At 36.1% G+C, this 19,759-nt stretch overlaps 1 protein-coding gene across 4 annotated transcripts in view; it reads left to right on the forward strand.

Moving 5' to 3' along the window:
- The first annotated feature begins 5,550 nt into the window (after positions 1 to 5,550).
- The window catches only part of Cdk17 (cyclin dependent kinase 17), a 104,912-nt gene continuing 90,703 nt past the window's right edge, over positions 5,551 to 19,759 (forward strand). The window contains exons 1-2 of one of the 4 annotated variants that reach the window (XM_077798580.1): positions 5,659 to 5,721; positions 14,395 to 14,525. The gene's annotated coding sequence lies outside the window, so the exon portion shown is untranslated. Of the gene's footprint in view, positions 5,722 to 13,332; positions 13,363 to 14,394; positions 14,526 to 19,759 lie in introns of those variants that run through there. The other 3 variants (XM_077798581.1, XM_026397473.2, XM_077798582.1) reach the window with 3 other exon arrangements.

Raw genomic sequence — 19,759 nt, forward strand, 5'->3', positions numbered from 1 at the left:
GCCACAAATATTGTAGTCATATGTTGACCTAGTGGGTGGATGATCAAGGGCCATCAAAGGCCAAACCAAAAGGAGAGAAGCCAGGTTCTGATGACATCATGTGGGCTGTTTGGCAGAGATGTTACTGAAGCCTGAATTACCCCTGGGCTTTTAAGTTATATAAACAACAAAATCCCCTTTCAGTATATGTTATTTGTTTTGCTGATCAGGTCCCTTATGCCAGACAAAGTTGCAATACAGTGCATTACATTTACTATTTCACTTAATCCTTTCAACCTGGAAGATATGTTATTATACCAAGTTTATATATGGAGAAACTCTTAGTTAAGTAACCTACCAACATGTCACAGTAGCAAAGCTAGAATTTCGATCTAATCCAATTGATCACAAAGTCCACCTACTGTGTAATATTGCTTCAGGGCTAGAACTCTCACCCACTTAGCTTCATGTTTTTCTGTACTTTCTATTACATTAACTATAAAACTATTAATATTTGCAGCTTCCTTACTACTGAAATAAAATTATATGTATAAGGCTTAACTCTCTTCTTGACTTTCTTTCTTCTTTCCCCTTTTTCTCTTTTTTATTTTTCCATTTCAATGTCTAAATGACCAATATTTGCTCTTGTCTCCTCATCATAAGTCACATTAACTCTAAAATATTCCTAGGTGTCAACATTGGCTTGGGCAAGGCAAAGTTAGTTTACTAAAAACTTGTTCTTCTGATTAATAATGAAAGATTAAAAGACTACAAATCTGTCTAATTAGCTGACCTAAAAGCAAACCACTGAAAAATATTTAGGGATGACAAACCATAGGCTACTGATACTCCCTCCCTTTCATTCTTTAAAAGAATGAAGACAAGATCACCAAAATGACCAATTGCCATGTCTTCCTTAACACATCTAACAGGAAAACCTATATTGCCCTAGCCTTCAGTTTTCAACAATGTTTTCTTTTTCTTTTGTTCTCTAGTACTGAGGATTGAACCCAGGGGCACTCTACCACTGACCTACATCCTTAGCCCTTTTAATTTTTTTTTTTTTTTTTGAGACAGGGTCTCACTAAATTGTCCAGGCTGGGCTCAAACCTGTCATTCTCCTGCCTCAGCCTCCTGAATCTCTGGGATTATAGGTGTGTGCCACTACATGTGGCTCAACAACATTTTCTTTTAAAAAGGGAGGAATTTGTTATGTCTTAAAGCTGGTTTCATGAGGACCTTCATTTTTTTAAGAAGCTCAAAATAACTTTTAAGTACAGTTTATTTTGTTACAAGCCCACCTCTGTTTTTTCTGAGTAGATATAACGTTAATCTAGTTAAGAGCAGAAAGGCAGGCAGGAAGGAAGGAAGAAAGGAAGGGGGAAGGAAGGAAAGAAGTCAAGGATGAAAGGATTAAAAAAAACACACACAAGACTCTCCAAAACCCCCAAACAACCAAAACCCTAATCCTTCCATTAAGGCTTAATGCAGCCTTATATGGAGACTTAGTGGAAGTCTGAAGACCAACACTCCCCTAGCATTTTGTTAGCAGCCAGAGATTAATTTTGTTTTCAAACAAGATGTTTGAAAATTATGTCTTCTTTAACTGCCTACACTGAGTTTGGTTCCTGGATTCATTTTCGTCGTAAAGATATATGACATCACTGTCCTGAAAGCTTTATGTAATGCTCTATGGCCTGGATCAAGTGTCTCTCGTGTTATTAATCCTCCAAAGTTAGATAGTGCTCCAAATTTGGAAATTTACATGTAAACATGGAAGAAATTTCTCTCTCCAAATTTGTAACTTGTAAGTCTGTGGAGCTGTTCTGATAATGATGTAAAGTAAATCTGGGTTGGTAAAGTCTCTACAGTTAAACGTTTAGGGGTAATCTATTCTTTTGTCATTATGCAAGGGTACACAGCTGTTTTGCAGGTGTTCAGATAGTAGGAAATATTTTTTTAAATAAAGTTTTGTTTTCAAATTAGTTTAAACAGAAGCCATCGACAATAATCTTTTCTCACCTATAGTTTCATTTTCACCAAATGTAAAATTATTTTGCTCAAGTCATACTAGGGAGTAAGAGCTGATTGCTGCCCTTAGCTTGATTAAAGATGGTCCCAAAATTCAGACATGTAGAAAATTGTTTTGTAAATAGACAAAATTATGTTGATGTTCTATAGAGCAGAGATTCTCAAACTTTATTGTGTAGGAGAATCCTGGAGGACTTGGTAAAACAGAGGTTGCTACACCCATTCTCAGAGTTTCTGATTTAGTTGTTCTGGAGTAGGACCTGAGAATTAGCGTTTCTAAGAATTCCCTGGTGAAATTGCTGTTACTAGCTCAGGATCCACAGTTTGAGAACCACTCAGGTACAGGAACTGAAAACCCACGTTTCTTTTTCATATCTCATCTGGGTATGTTTCACATTTGTTTCCTAGGCAATGTGACACTCAAAGTGTGAACCACAACAGACTTTGTGGATTCATCCCCATTTACTCTATCTGTCCGAAGTTCAATGACCTTCAAATTCTCTCTCTCTAGTATTTTCAACATATGTCCTACAATACTGTTACTCTACAGGAAAAACATTTTGGGATATACTGGTTCCACTGAAAAGAAAATTATTTTTAATCTAAGAACTTCTCAGAGCATTATGACTTTCCAGAAGGGAGATGATGTATATGGCATTTCCAAGATGGATCTGAACTTGGAATTCTTCCTAAACGGTTCTCCTCCTCTAAGTACTAAGGAGTATGTATTAACCATAGTTTAGGAAATACTCTAATAATTTAATGATATTAAATTATTAAAAAACCCCTATATTATATAACCTAGGGAGGTCAACTAACATGTTGAATATGAGTAAATTTAAAACGAATTAAGAAAAATCCATATGTAAATGTCCTCATCCATTGTTTTGATTGTCCTTTGACCTTTTCTTGAACAAATAATTGGCTGAATAATACAAAGAAAGAATCCAAGGTTTTAGCCTTTCCTGACCTTAACACCTAAAATATCCCTGCTAAACTGTCTCCCTTCCCCCCATTTGTTTCATTTTCTTCATAACACCTCTCAAAATTATAAATGATTTTATAAATTCCTTAATATACATGCTTACTGCTTGTTTCTACCACTAGAATACCTAAAGGCCATACCTTATCTATAGTTTCACTTGTAAGTCTTCAACAGCTAGTATAGTGCCTGGTTACATAATATTGTTAGTAAAAGAAAAAAAAATTTTTGGTTAAAAGAAAAAATAGATCAATAAAACAATCATCTAGGTCCTAATAATCAAATCTTTATTATGGTGCATTGTAGGAAGAGGAGATTAGCAGCTTTGGATGAGGCCATTTGAAACATCTTTTTACTTCTAATCATTCCAATTGAACGATATGAAGGGCAATTATTGATGTTGAAACTTAGGATGAGATTTTGTAGACTCTCCTCTGTGGAGATTTTGAATATTTACTAAGAGACCCCCTCCCAACCCTGCCCCACAAAGCATAGTTATTTTTTGAATGGCAACATGTAAAATCACTTGGAAAAGCAACTCTTGTATCCATATCATTTTTTTCTTCCTAACTTAAAAAGAACTCTGCTACTTCTTTGCTACATTATCAAGTTCTTGTACCTGTACAAACCTTAAAAGCATCATTAACCGTGCTTTTTAAAACAGTGCTTACCTGTAATCGCTGTGGCATGGAAACTGAGGCAGGAGGATCCCAGGTTCACAGCCAACCTCAGCAACTTGGCAAGGCCCTGAGCAATCTAGCAGACCCTGTTTCAAAATAAATTATAAAAAAGGCCTGGGGATGTGGCTCAGTGGTTAAGGGCCCTGAGTTCAATCCTGGGAACAAACAAAAAGCTAAATAAATTAACTAATTAAAAAAACAAAAAGGCATACTTGTTCTAAAGGAAATCTTGTTATACATATTTGCATTCTTATATGGTGCACAAGTGTTAAATATGTGTGGAACACAATTGTGGCTACTTTGTGTCCTGGTAATTTTTAGCAGAGAAGTCTGATTGACATGCATGATTGTTGGATATTAGATACAGTCAACTTTGCCCAGTAAAATATGTGAAAGAAGTCAGCAGGTGGAATCTAAGAAGAAAACTGTCAGAAGTCCCTAAGATATGTGATCTGAAATCGCATTAAAAATGATATTGTGTTCTTCCAGGTGTTAAAATGAAAAAAAAAAAAAATTCTATCTGACTTCACAGGCCTTTTATGTGGTTAAGTGTTTTTTTTTTTTTTCCTTGTTTAGGTTGTCTACATCCGGTCCCTATTCTCTTCTTTGGATATTCTCATTATCCCCCTCTAGGGGTTTGTTTTTACTTTATGCTTTTATCCTTATTTGTGGAAAAAACTGGCTCAGTATTACTTTAGTTTGTCTTCACTTTCACTCTGGTGTTCATTCCTAAACTAGCTTCTAGCCTCTGGGAAAGAAGAAAGTAAAAAACATTTACAGAAACTGGGCCAACCTCTTGCAGCCCGCCTCCCCCTGGAAAACAAAACCTAACTGCAACAGTAGTCCTTAAGTTCTCACAGCACCTAGTATTTCCCCTCTCTGAACTCTCAGGCTTTCATGGCAATTGTTGATTGTCTTTCATCCCGGCTAGACCCTCAGTCCTTTGGCGACTTAGCATATTTCCAAGAATATAATATATAAAAACATTGTAACATGTCAATAGATGCTTCAACAGCATGGATAGGTGAATGACAGTCGCCGCAGTACCCACTCACACCCAACGCAGGAGAAAAGTTGCAGCGGTCAACAGGCTTCAGTGTGGGTCCCGTGACATTAACTCTAGAAAGCCAGTAGAGAACAGTGGCACTGATCCTTTGCACAGTAATTACTTGGATAATTGAAGCAAGGAGTTTTTGGTTTTGTTTGGGGATGGCGGAAAGATGAAGGAGCTGAATTACTGGGAGAATTTCTTCCGCAGTTGCTGTGGCGGGCACTGCCTGGTTTTCTCGCCCGCGAAGGGTCTCCTCGCGCCCCTGGCTGTTCCAGAAGCGAGGGGGGAAAAATGAGGCCCTGGGCTCGGGGCGCGGGTTTCTGGGGTACCCCGCCCCGCAGGCCCCGCCCACGGCTCGCCGCCCCGCCCCGCCCCCACCGCTGCCGCCGGCAGGGGTCGCGCTGCCCCCGGCGAGCAGCCCTGGCGGGGGTGGGGGAAGCTCCCGCGGCCGGTCGCCTTTCTCCGCCGCCGCCGCTGGTTGGATCGTTTCAATAAAAGTCTTTTTTCTCGCTCGCTCGCTCTCCTCCGGGGAACAGGCGGAGGCGTCAATCCGCAGCCGCCGAGTGAGAAAGCGACGCACACGCAGCGAGCGAAAGCGGCCGCCCGCGTTCTCTTCAGCTCCCCGCCGTCCAGCCCCACAGCCGAGGAGAAGAAGGAGCCCGCGCCCGGCCGGGCAGCCTCAGCCGGGCGTCTCGCCTCCCGCTCGCTCCGCTCCCGCCGCGGCTTCTCGGCGGGGATTAGTGGGCCGGCCGCGCGGTTCGGCGGCCGGGGAGCCATGTTGACCGGGGGGCTTGGCGACGCGTGAAGCAGCTGCGGGCCCTCTCGGAGCTCCATCCTCTCTGCCAGAGCCGGAAGGCGGCGGCGGCGGAGGCCTGCGCCGCGGAGGCGCCTCGGGGCTGCCGACCGCTGGGACCCGGACCTGCATCCGGTCGCCGCGGGCGTCGGCGGAGCCGCTTTCCCTTCGCGCCTCGCCCCGGGACGCGGTCCCGCACTTGCTGGTGAGTTGGCGGCGCTGCCCCCGGCTGCCCCGGGGCCTAGAGGGTGCGTGGGAAGGAGGGGCGGGCGGGGACGAGGGGGGCTCTGGCCCGGCCGGGAAGTTGAGGGCGGCGGCGCGGTGCAGGGGGCTCGCGCGTGCCTGTCACCCGTCGGGTCGGGCACGGTCCCCGGGTCGCCCGAGCATTTCCGGGGGGTGGGGAAGGGTGTGGGTGTGGGTGAGTGTCTGTCCGGCTCCTTCCCGGGAGGCGCCTCTGGCCGCCGCCTCCGGTGCTTGCTGCGGCTTCGGTCTCCAGGGGGAGGCCGGTGTCCCCGCGAGGCGAAGGAGGGGAAGAGGCGGAAAGTCCCCTGAGACACAAAGGTCCCCTCGGCGGGGGTGGAGCTGGAAGCGCGGGTGGCGCTGCCTCGCCGCCTCCGGGCGGGGAAGGAAGGGGCGCGGGTCCGCAGGAGGTGGGCGAGGAGGCGGTGGCCGCGGCGCTTCCAGCTCCTTGGAGACGAGGCTGTGCGCGGGTGGGAGCGCGGAAGACGGGGAGGAGGAGCCCTCGCGTGGGGAGCGGGCCGAGACAAAGATCTGGGCAGCCTCCTGCTGACGGGTCACACCCCTGAGTGTTGGTCAAGAGCGGAGGTGGAGGGAATGCGGGCAACCCAAAGAACCAATGGAGGGGTGCCGAGTGTTGTCTCGTCTCTGTCGTTTTTCTCGGCGTTTTTGTGCCGGATTCTTTTGCTCCCCAACTCAGCTGGATAGCTCCAGGTTTCTCTCCCTCCCATCACCCCCACACTGCCACATTGACTCTCTTGTGGTTTCCCTCTCTCCTCCCCCCACTTTTCACCCACTCCTTTTTTGGGTAAGCAGTATTTTGCCTTCAGCTTGGGGAACGTTTGCTAATGACAGGATGCCTGAGCTTGTTCTGACCCTGAACTGCCTTGAACTCCTCTCTTCCTCCCACCCTTTCCTTTCTGGGACCTAGAATGTCACATGGCCATTAACAATTAGCTTTTCTTCTGTAAAAATGGCAAAAAAAAAAAAAAAAAAACATTTAGTTGAAATACGTGGCGCCTCTCTTTTATGTTAATGTGTCCACCGAAGACACCTCGTTGATTATGTTTTATTGCCTCTTAGCCAAATTAATTTTCTAGACACAGAAGTACCAGATTTTGTTTTGAGTCTTGGCCATTTCTAGGTTCAGCAAAGTGTAGTCAGCCGGACCTTCTGTCACTTATCAGGAAATGCTTGACTTAAAGATGGACAATTCTTTCCTCAAACTTTATCTGTTTATTTTATTTTTTTGGGGGGGGGGTCTTTGTTGAAGGATTTCTTTATAAAAAAGGGTTAGTGTAACAAGATGAAAGTAATAAATACGAGTTACTGTGTTTCAGACCGACTTTGTTAACACATTGGACAGAAGAAAATGAATGGGATTTTAAGACTTCTGATCCCTTGAGTTGAACCAAAATCTCCTTTGAAGCTAGAAATAAGGCTGAAAATTAAATTTTCAGAAAAGAGAAGTGCTACTAGTAATATCATTGGTTTTGTTTTGTTTTGAGTGTGTTGAGTTGACTTAAGGTTGGGATGTTGCTTTGTTAATAAAGTCTTTTTTCAGTCTTTGTAATTCTAGCATCTGCATGCTTGCATCAGAAATGGGTTGCAACAAAAGAAATGTGTCTATATTTAAGATATATTCTATTTTTAATTTTTAACGTCATGAGAGAGAATTTGGGAATATAATAGGTGTTATCCTTTTACCTGGCAAAGCATCTTATAGGCCGGAAGCACTAAGTTTGAATGATGTGCTTCAAAAAAATAAGTCTTTGAGTTTAAGTTGCTTTAAAATTATTAGGCAAGTATAATTCATTACTTGATTATTTAATAATGAAAATAAAAATATTATTGACATATGAATGGAAAGATTATTGAAGTAAAGCCTGTTTAATGTAGGAACATTAATGTTGGTATCACTGTAAGAAGAGTCAGATCTTGTTGCTTACTTCCATTAAAGTATTGACACTATAAAAATTAAGAGATTTAGTTTAGGGTCCTGTCTCTGAATTGTGGGACTCCCTACACACCCTACTCTGTCTGTTTTAGAGACATTTGTGAAATTAACTACTTATATTCATAATCATGAATGATATGTTTTTTAAATAATATAGTGAAAGGCCATAATAAGGGTCCATTAATTTTTTTCTTTTTTTACTTCATGTTTATTAGGGCTTGGTTAGATAATCAAAATTTACATCACTGGAAGGAAATATACCAAAAAGACAAGGAAAGTTTCTGGATGGTAGAAGTTATTGGCAATTCATTTTTTTTTCCTCTGTATTTTTATAAATTTTCACATTACTTTTATAATTAGAAAAAAAGTAAACGTAAAATTAAAGCATTGTTAATATCTTAATTTGCCTATGACTAAAATAAGCTTTTATAAGTGTATAATTTATTCTCATCCTTGGTTAAGGCCAAACAAAGTAACTTTCAGTGTTGGCTATTTAAAATAATGTAGACTGTCATATGTGTTCTGTTTACCAGAAAGTCAAAAGAAAAGAGATACATAGTAAGGAAAGATGAACTTAGAAGAATTGATTCAATGTCTGTGATAGCTCTGTATACGTGATCTCTTTCTCATAAGTCATAGTTTCATAAAATATAGAAAATATAAATTCTTCTACTTTGTAGCACAGTATAGCTGTATTGACTAAGCAGATTTTTATGTATGTCTGTTGGTACATTTAATTTTCAGATACTGGTTTCATCCTAGAATTTTGGTGGCAAGAACTAGTATAAAATCATTGGCTTTGCTCTGTCAAGGCTTGTGTTTTTTAGTAATAATATCTGCCTTCATTCTCTTCATTGATGAAGGTAGTGCTAACTGAAAAAACAGCACAAATATTTTATTGTGAACAGTAGAAGTTATAATGGCAACTGAGGAAGTTATTCAAAAGTGAAGACAATGATGTCCCTTAATATTGGAAAAGTTATCTGTGCACACTATATTTTGCCCATTTTGTTCTTGTCTATTAATGCTGAATATTTATAAGATGTTATATTTTAAATATTTATTGTTATTTCCTAGTCTTTATAAAATTATAGCATCATGTCCTGGCATTCTTCTATATAGCTTTTATACTTTCAGTGTGATAATTACTTAATGAAATTGTTGCTTCATTGGGGAAAAAAGCTGTTACATGTTAAATCCAACTTGGGTTTATTTATTTATTTATTTTTTAATCATCTACTTCATAAATTCTCCTTCACTCCTTTTCTACAAGGAAAAGAAGAATAATTTTAGGTTCTTTTGAATTTTAAGTGAGCAATTTCAGCTTAACCTTTTAAATAGGAAATAGTTATTTAGAATCCATTTTATAAAATAATGGTGGCATTTTGCATTTTAAATGCTGAACATAAGCAGCAATTTATGGCATTTAAAATGTGCTTTAGATAGCATTCATGAAGTAAAAAACTGCTTACACCAGAAAACTTGGTACAGTTCACTAGCATTCAACCTGTAATGTTGCCATTTTCTTTGAACTAGTGGAGAGGAAGAAGGGATTAGACTGACTTCAAAAAATATATATTTATTTTTTAGTTATAGGTGAACACAATATCTTTTTTTATTTTTATGTAGTGCTGAGGATCGAACCCAGTGCCTCACGCATGGTAGGCGAGCACTCTGCCTCTGAGCCACAATCTCAGCCCCTAGACTGACTTTAAAAAATATATATATATATTTTTTTGTAATTATAGATGGACAGAATGCCTTTATTTTATTTGCTTATTTTTATGTGGTGCTGAGGATTGAACCTAGTGCCTGGCTCATACAAGTTCTCTGCCACCGAGTTACAGCCCCAGCCCTAGACTGACTTTCAAGAATTCTTATTGTCATTAGTGGATTCTTTGTCATTATTTTGCTTACAGTATAGTTAGTTGGTGTTTACTTTTGATGTCTGCGAAATATTGACCTGGAAAGAAGAATTGCCAAGGGCCAGAAAAATGTATTGAGTGTAGCTTTCTGTTGTTCCTGCCCTATTTTCTCTCCCTGTTGGCCAACTTGGAAAATCAATAGACATCTACCAGTAAATCAAATAATGTTGTTATTGTGTTCTGCAGTAACTTATGGTAGTGGATACTGTATTTGAGGAGGTAGATTTGTAGATCCATAGCATATTGGGATGACATGAAAATTATCTTGTTTTCCAAAGTCTCTTTTTAAAAATACATTTTAAAATAACCTAACTTAGTATACTCAAGCTGCCATAACAAGATACTATACAGTGGGTTGGCTTAAAAAACAACATATTTTCTCACAGATTTGGAATCTAGAAGTTTGATATGGGGGTGCCAATTTAGAGTTTCGGTGAAGGCCTGCTTCCTGCTTTGTAGAGGGCTGCCTTCCTAATATGGGTCTCCTGGACTTTCCTCTGGTGCTTGTAGGTGAAGGGGAGGAATGATAGAGAGGGAGAGCTGTTTTTCTCTTCCTCTTGTAATGGCACAAATCTCATTATGAATGCGCACCTGCAGGACCTAATCTAAATCTAATTACCTCCTAGAGGTTCACATCTGGAACTCTCACTCTGGGAGATTAGAATCTTGGCTTAGAAATTTGGGGGGTCACTTAAACATTCAGTGCATAACATAAACTTTGTGAAAGAAATTAACATTAATGACATCCTCTGCTAGGTACTATATTGTTTTGTTAAGTCTTCACAAAAAGTCCATCATATAGGTATTATACCTGTTTTCAGATGAGTAAAATAAGGACTATAGGTTAAATAATTGTCTCCAGGGTCCTACCACTACAGTGATCCTGAGATTCCATTTTAGCATTCAGACTATTATGCTTTAGTGCTTCCCCTGGCATGAAATGCTGAAAAATTAGTTCAGTATTAACGTTTGTTCTTTATTAACAGTGGTAAATTGGAAACTCTAATCAAAATTGGATTTAAACTTAATTAAGTTACTTTTACTACTTAAAATGGAGCCATATAAAATGAATAACATAGAACATGTTTATTACTCAATGAATTCAAATTGGATGCTAAAAAGATATTTAAAATATTTGCATATTTATTTAAAATCATGAATTTATCAGTTCTTTATGCATAAGATGAAATGAATATGAATGTTGGAAAGCAAAAAAATAAGTGGCATTGTTATGGAAGTATTTCTACTTTGTTTTCTTTTTAATTTTACTTATGTGTTTACTTATTTGTTTTGATTTTACATGTGTTAAAATTAGCTTACAGTATTTTGAGGATGTGCTACCAAAGCAATCCAGATGCATATGCTATATAGGTTGCTCCATTAGTGAGTGAAAATTTTTCCTAAAGGCAGATAAATTTTATACGCACAGGTACCCATTGGGTTTTAGTATTGGTATTGCTTATTGTAAGTAAGGCATATATTTTGAACACATTTTCATTCATATATGACTATGTACAATTAAATTGAAATGAGACCAAATTATTCATTTCTTGTCATGACTTTTCTATCGAAAACTGATCCTTACGACATAAAAATAGCAAATTACTACTGTTAATATATATATATCTTATCTCATGCTCACATTTAAAGAACAGAAAATGTTATTTCCTGAAGATGGTTCTTTAACCTGAGAAAGAGTGAAAAGAAACTTGCTTTTTTTGGTTGCCATACATATTAATTTAATATAAAAATTGCTTTGTTTATATTTTAGTAACACATTCTTGTTTCTTTTTACAGATAATTTAAATACTTTCAAGAATTTTCTAAAGTTTGTTTGTATGTTTGTAAAATATGGGAAAAATACCCAAAGATAATTATTCTTTCCCTCTATTCTAGGTTAGTTATTAACTTTGTCTTCTCATGTCATATATTTAATCCAGCTATATTTTAATCGATGACATTATTTTTAGTATGTCTTAATGTTCAATAATACAAAAGTTGATAAAAATTAATAAATTTGTGAGAAATTACCAGTTAACAACATGGAAGTTCTTATTATTCTAAATTGAGATAGTCTTCTAAAGTTAATATGTGTGTTTTTTAGTACTAAAAAAAAAGAGATCAGAGGAGAATGGGAATGTGTACTAGACACTGGTAGGTGCTGTAATTCAAAGACAAAGAGATTGATATGTTGAAATTACAATGCTGTGACATTTCCTTGGAGAGAAGTTTTTATTTTTGAGGTCAAATGTCATTTTCAAGACTCTCTCTCCCTCTTTTGACTGACATTGTGCTCCAGAGGGCCTGCTTTTTTTTTCCTGTACTCTCCCCATATTATATATTGTTTAATGCTGGGATTAGGAGAAGCAACATTGATTGCTTCATTATTGATTAATAAATTAGAGTCAGAGTAGTCATGGCCTAGAAGCAGTCAAAAGTAAATTTTTATTTCTTTCGTTCATTAGTACCAGGGATTGAGCCTAGGGGTGCTTAACCCTGAGCCACATCCCCAGCCCTTTTTTTATATTTTATTTAGAGACAGGGTACTGAGTTAATTAGAGCCTCACTAAGTTGCTGAGACTGGCTTTGCACTCACAATCTTCCTACCTCCAGCTTCCAGAATTACTGGGATTACAGGTGTGCACCATTGCACCCGACTCAAAAGTAAATTTTGATGCAGTAGAAAATAAAAAAGTCAACAAAGGTTTTGAATATTGGAGCTATACAGTGTTAATGATAGTTGGTTGAGAGTAATCTAGAAGCAGTTTTTAGGCCAATTGTTAATTACATGTGGTCTGTATTAACTTGTTAGTGAAAATAGGAAAGTGACGTAGCCTTCAAAGATTATTGTCTTTTAGACAAATTGAAATATATATAGCATTACATTATTTATTATATGTAAAGAAAATGCTTTTTTAAAATTTTTAGTTGTAGATGAACAGAATACCTTTATTTTGTTTGTTTATTTTTATGTGATGCTGGGGATCAAACCCAGTGCCTCACACATGCTAGGCATGCACTCTACCACTGAGCCACAACCTCAGCCCCTTAAAGGTCAATTTTTAAAGGTCAAGCATTGGTAAATATCAATAGTAAAATTTGATTTAAGGGAGAATATTTTATCTCTAATAAAATTCAGGTATTTTTGCAGTCCTAGACTTAAATACATTTACTAAAGTAAAGTGCAGAATTGTTCTCAGAGGATTGAGTAGTACATTTAATGTAATTTCTGCTACCTTGATAGTTTATGTATACAGTTGACTAGGAGTTTGCTTTTCAATAGACTTACTATAGTTAGTTCAAAACTATTTTATGGTTTACTTTTAAAATTAAAGACTTTAAAAAGTGAGTTTTAAATTTTACTTTTGCTTTAGTAGTATATTAATAGACTTACTTTAGAAATCAGAGATTATGGCTTGGTAACAGTGTTTTTTAGACAGCTTTTTAATTTCTTTGACCAAAAGACCTCACAAGAACAATTAGAGGAGGAAAATTTTACTTGGGGGATCATGATTTCAGAGGTCTTAGTCCATATATGGTTGACTCCTTTGTTCTAGGCTGGAGGTGAGGCAGAACATCATGGTGGAAGATTGTGGCAGAGGAAAGCAGCTCAGAACATCACACCAGGAAGCAGAGAGAGGGACCAAATATATACTCCAAGGGCCTGCCCTCAGTGACCTACCTCCTCCAGTTATATCCTTACTGCCTATAGTTACTTATTACCCAGGTAACCCCTATTAGCGATTAATGCATTGATTAGGTTAAGGCTGTCCTAGCCCAGTTTTGCCTCTAAGCTTTCTTGCATTGTCTCACAAATGAGCTTTTGGGAGACACCTAATATATAAATCATAACAATGTATTTGAAATATGACTTTTAAAAATGAATTTTCATAGTTTATGAGATTTAGTGCTTTTTAAAATCCTTCAACTTATTATATGGTCATAATACATGGAAAGTTTTTATAATAGTTAAATTTTTGAAATCATGATTTACCTACATTTATCTTTTCAGAAAGAGTAGAGTCAGCATTGTATTTTGTAATAAATTAGTCAGCATATGTTTTTGCTGACCTTTCCCTTTTCAGTATATATTCTTATTATTTAAACTTTCTTTTCTCTCTGATTTCCACCTTCACCCCCCAGGAAGCTATAAAATGACTGAAACATTTATGTTAGGTATCATTTTTTTGGAAAAAATCTACAACCCAAGTTTCTATTTAATATAGTCTAGAATATGTTTTCATTTTTTATATCATAAAGACTACTTGAGCAGTAACATGATTATGGGATTATGAGATAGTTAACTCTTTAAGGTCAGATTGGGAAAGAACAGAAAACCTATTTGATAGTGTTCTGGGATTTTGAAATAATGGATGTAAAGCAATTTGCAAAGTATTGCACCTAGTGAGCACTCACAGTTAGCAATTATTTTTGTTATTCTTTATATAATGAGAAGAATTATTGATAATGGTAGTAAATTTATTTAACCAATCTATTCCTTCAGGTTGATGAATGTCTAAATTAGTGATTCACAGGGACTGTTGAATCAAAATCATCTCTTTGGCTTTTTAAACTATTCATACCTCCTGGATTTTCCAATATACCTCTCCACCCACTCAATTTGAGAAATCACTCCTGTAGTGAACTGGTATTACTAATGGATATACGGTGTGTCCTTCATGTATACTGGGGGAAGAGGTGCGGGTGAGGACAAAATAATCTAGGGTATTCATTATTGTTTCTTTTCTTTATTTTTTAGGGGTGCTGGGGATTGAACACAGGGCCTTATGTATTCTAGACAAGTACTCTACCACTGAGCTATACCCCTGACTCTCTCATTGTTGTTTCTTAACTAATGGCCATTAAGAATAAAGAAGCCTTACTTTTTCAGTAAGTACATTGATGATAAGCTGTTTCTTAGGGCCAGTAAAATTTTTCTCTTAACCATTTGCCCATGTTCCATTTCCCTTGTTTAGATCTGTGCTTCTACCATTGTTTGACATCTAAATAGTCTAAAGAATATTCATTCTTTGTTAATGACTCTTATGTGTAACTTAAGTTTTTAAAAATTAAAGTAAAATAACTGGTCATAAAACTTACTTAAAAGAAGAAACTAATGTTGCATTTTATTCTTTGTCTAAAAAAATCTGCTTGGATGTTTATTATTCATTATCTTATATTATCATTTATGATATTTTGTTCTTCTAAGTCAGTGAGTGGCCCTGCCCTGAATTTCAAAAGTGTGATAAAAAAACAACAGCAATAACAAAAAAATTTAAATATTTTAAATGTGTATGTGTGTGTGTGTGTGTGTGTGTGTGTGTGTGTCTATGTGTGAGTGTGTCTCTAAGTGTGTCTGTGTAATTTCAAGTACAGAACAACTCAATCAGTCCCTGGGTTTGGGTTTCTAATGTTCTATGTGATTCTTAATGGGTTCTAGAGTTTTAGAAAAGCTGTTCTTAGGTTTTAGCATAGTGTTAAGGAAAGATCCACTCACATAAACTAAAGTGAAGGCAAAGTGATTTAAATTTTCCTTCATTCTATATTAACATCTTATATTTCCTTCCCTTTTTAATTCTACTTTGAACTTTCTAGTTTTATCAGTTTTTTTTGGGGGGGAGAATCTTTTAAAGTTTATGTACAAAAGTCTTCTGTTCCATTTGTTTTATTTATTTTTATCCTTTTAGTGAATGGTTTTGTCATAGTCTTTTAGTTTATTTCTTCTCAGTATCTTACTGTTTTCTGTCTGACTCTATTATTATGTTTTAAAATTTATTTTAAAAATATATAACAATGTAGAAATTAGAGAATCTAAATTCCCTGATGTACTCATTATCATCAGATATTTCCTTGTCTTTTTTTTTAATAAATAGTTTTTTAAAGATACTTTTTGTTTAAGATAACTTTTATGATTTAATGTAAGAATTTTTTAAAAATACCAATTATTTTTTTAAGATATTTTATTTTTTTTGTTAAACACAGTACCCTTATTTTATTTATTTATTTTTATGTAGTGCTGAGGATCGAACCCAGGGCCTCGCACACGCTGAGCCACAACCCCAGCCCCCCCAATTAATTTTTATGGCTATCATTTTAGGTTTTTTTTGTCAGTACATCAAAAAGGTTTAATTGTTTTATAGTGTTTGATGTAAATTATTATTTTTCATATTTTTCTATTTTAAATTATTCTGTGACATTTTGAGCATGTGACACCTCCTTCCCTGTCTCTCCACTTTGATGTTCACTTCCTTAGAGTAGATGCTCAGAAGTGCCATTCTCAAATCAAAGTCTATGAACTTTTTTTCTGGGATTGCCATTAGTCCCAGTACCACTAATAATATACCACATCTATTTTTAGTATTGCAATATTTAAAATACTTGGTTTTGATAAGTGGTTTGTAGAAAGAATGCCATAACTTGTATTTGAATTTCTTTGATTGGTTCCACCACCTTTGTATTTTCACTTCAAATTTCTAAGGAGACTATTAACATTCTTTGGATCTTTGTAGTTTCTTCTTTTTTAAAAAAATATTGAATGATATTTTCTTCATTTCAGAGCAAATAGTTATGTATAATTTTATTAAAAGTCATATTTTTTTATTCAGTTGCCTATTTACATACTCCTTTCAGGTTGTTTTTTATTATTGCTGCTTTATAATATATATTATTACCTGATATGGTGATACACTCAGGGTTTTTCCCCCAACAGTTTGATATTCTTATATGTTTTTAAATTCTACTTTTATAAGTGGCTTGCAAAAAAATGTAGAATTAAGATAAAAAATTGGTTATGGGAGGAAAATTGCAGTTGACTCTTTCAGCTCTGTCTCTTATTGTTTCTTCAAAACTACCTCTCTACTATAAAACTTGAACGTTAAATACGTCAGCGTGTCTATAAGAGTTGCATCAAGAATTGGAATAGATTTGTTCTTAACCATTGTCCAGATTATACCAGTTAGAGCATCTCAGTAAAAGATTAGGTAGTGTATTAGAGATTTTATCAGTTTGTCTTACCATCAAAGATGAACTTGTGGTTATGAAGAAAGGAGAACATGACATTTTGCCTAAGATGTTAGGTCTATTTCTTAGAGGAGGTAATGCTAAAGCTTTGTGAGTAGAGAAACACTTCCTAGAATTAAAAAGCTGTAAAAGGGAGGTATGAAAAAAGATTTACATTTCTTTAAAAATATTTTTTGTTATTTTCCATCTAATGAATAGTTCCATGTGGTACATATAAAGAAATAAGGTTGCTGTGTAGGTAGTAGTGGTAGGCAATGAGGTTAAAGAAAGAGATATCCCAGTTAAGGAATTTAAGAGTTTTTTAATCTATAGAATTGAGCTGCATATTGAACATTTTTTAGGCAGAATATTATGTTTCTATAATGAACTATTTTGGAAAGTTTTGTGCATAATTGCAAGTGAGCTGCTTCTGAAAGTTGAATGGATGTCCTTTTGTGATATGTTAACATTTCAGAAATAGCCTCAAAGGGTTGCTTCCCCATGAAGAGCTTACCACCTCTCCCCCTCTTTTTTCTAGTTTCGTTCACCTCAGAGAGATGAAAATTGTTTTTAACATCTCTTAGGAACACTTGGAAAAATGTGTTTAATTTGCAAACCCTTTGCCATTTTTATCTCTCAATAAGGACATGTTTCTATATGTTAGAAATCAGTTTCCCCATTTTGTTGGGGGAAATCAGAAATATAAATAGTAGATTTACAAAATGCAGAAATGATAAACCCTTCTATTTAATTATAAATATCAGCACATTTTATAATCAAGAATACATCTATTAATTATACCTTTAGAAATGATTTTGCAGTTCCTTAAACTCCCTGCTAAATATGAGATCACATAACACTCTCCATTTAAATAGTTACTAAGTTAGGTACAGGTTCTATGAATAGGCTCATTTTAGCAACTGTAGTGCGTCTCAGTACATTAAATTCAACTGAGTTTGACTTGAAATACTCTGTTGGTACACAGTAGTTCCTTTTTTATTTTTATTTTTTAGTTGTAGTTGGACACAATACCTTTATTTTATTTATTTTTATGTGGTACAGAGGATTGAACTCAGCACCTCGCACATGCTAGGCGAGCACTTTACCGCTGAGCCACAACCCCAGCTCCAGTACATAATAGCTCTTAAATCAGATTTCCTTGTCTCATAGTATTTACTCTTCAGAAATGAATTTTTTTCCCCTTTCCTTAGTATTTGAACTCTTCAGATTCTTCTATTTTGGTAGGCATTTTAAGTTATTTTAAAAAATTCAACCTAATTTTTAAAAATATTTTTAATCAGTAAATCAGTATATAGGGGGATACAGAAAAGTCTTGTTTCCTCTTTGTTCTCTTCCTCTTTGTTTTCTTCCCACACCTTTTATAGGTAAACATTTCTTTTAGTATTCTATTTATCTTTCCTGTTTCTTTTTGCAAATATAAACAAATGTATATTTTATTTTGGAGCTCTTTCCATAACTAGACAAAGATTTTCATCTTTAAAGATCTGTGTAGTATTTCATTATGTGGATGTAGCATAGTGTAGTCACTTGATCCTATGTGGACACTTTAGTTGTTTCCTATCTTTTGCCTCTACAGTGTCAAATGAATATGAAACAAATGATATATATATATATATATATATATATTTTTTTTTTCCTACTTGTACAAGTGAATGTATTGTTTTGATTTTGAGAACCAGGGTCACTGGGTCATTTTCTTGCTCTGTGAACTTGAAAGGACCTAGAAGCAATGACTTAGTAGCAATGAGCATATCTAGTACCCAGATCTTAGTTTCTAATGCCATTTTCCTATTAAAAAGTCCTCCTTGGAGAAATGGCTGGTTTTAGGATTGGGCCAGAAGATACAAATAAAAGGCAAACCTGGAGCATATTATAATGCTGAAATATAAGGAATACCAAACAAGAATAGTGAGTGGGCTTTGTTGAAGGGACATAGCTCAGTAAAAGAATTTCCAGTGACCAATACTGGGAAAATTTGTGCAACAAAATGAAGTAGTGTTGAGTTATAACCAAAGCATAAAATATTATTCATGAGTTTATACTGATAAAAATAAATGGTCAACTAAATAAATGGGAAAGAGTAAATGAATCTTTTGTGCAGAAGAATTCCAAATGATTCATGTAGCTATTCAGTTCTCAAGGAGGTATACCCTACACTGGGTAACTTCTTTCAAAATAGTACAGTATGGAAAATTGGGAAAAGAATAACTTGACTTGGGAGAAATGGTCACCTCAATCATGTGATCAAAGTTAGCATTAACAGTGATAAATCATATTGATAGCATGATGTGATGAGAGTGACATTTTACTTCTGTGGTCTTCCTTCCCCAAAACCATAACACCAGTCTAATCATGGAAAAAAAAAAAAAAAAAAACATGAAACAAATCCCAGTTGAGGGGCTTTGTACAAAATATTTGTATATTACTCCTCAAAACTGTCAAGGTCATCAAAAACAGGGAAGTCTAGAGATACTGTTATAGCCAAGAGTAACCTAAGAAGACATGATTATTACAATATAATGTGGTAAACTGGATAAGGCCTGGTAACAGAAATAATATATTAGGTAAAAACTAAGGAAATCTAAATAAAGAATGGACTTGAGTAAATAATAATGCATTAGTATTTGTTCATTAATTAAAACAAGGGTACCATACTATTGTAAGATCTTAATAGTAAAAACTGGATGTGTGAAATAGAAGACTGATACAATTTACAATTTTTATATAAATCTAAAAAATTCTAAAATAAAAGCTTATTTAAAATAAGATAAATGCTTCTGTCACTGTGGTAGATACTGCCAGATTGCCATTACCTGAAAGTATATGAAGCATTTTTCCATAGTGTTGCCTGCTGAATATGTTGTCAGACTTAGAAGTTTTGTCAGTTTGATGAGAACTGGTGTAATTGAGGCTGTTGTGTTTCTCTCTTTATCAGTGATGTTAGGTATTTTTTCATATGTCCAGTGGACATTTAATTTTTTTCCCATTGAACTCTCATGACCTTTGTTTTTCTATTAGGTCATTGGTCTTTTTTTTTCTTGGCTTTAGGAGTTCTCTATAAGGAGATAAGCTCCTTATGTATGATGTGGGTTGCAATTTTTTTA

The sequence above is a fragment of the Urocitellus parryii genome, chromosome 5 (assembly GCF_045843805.1).
Source record: "Urocitellus parryii isolate mUroPar1 chromosome 5, mUroPar1.hap1, whole genome shotgun sequence".
In the NCBI taxonomy this organism is placed as follows: domain Eukaryota; kingdom Metazoa; phylum Chordata; class Mammalia; order Rodentia; family Sciuridae; genus Urocitellus; species Urocitellus parryii.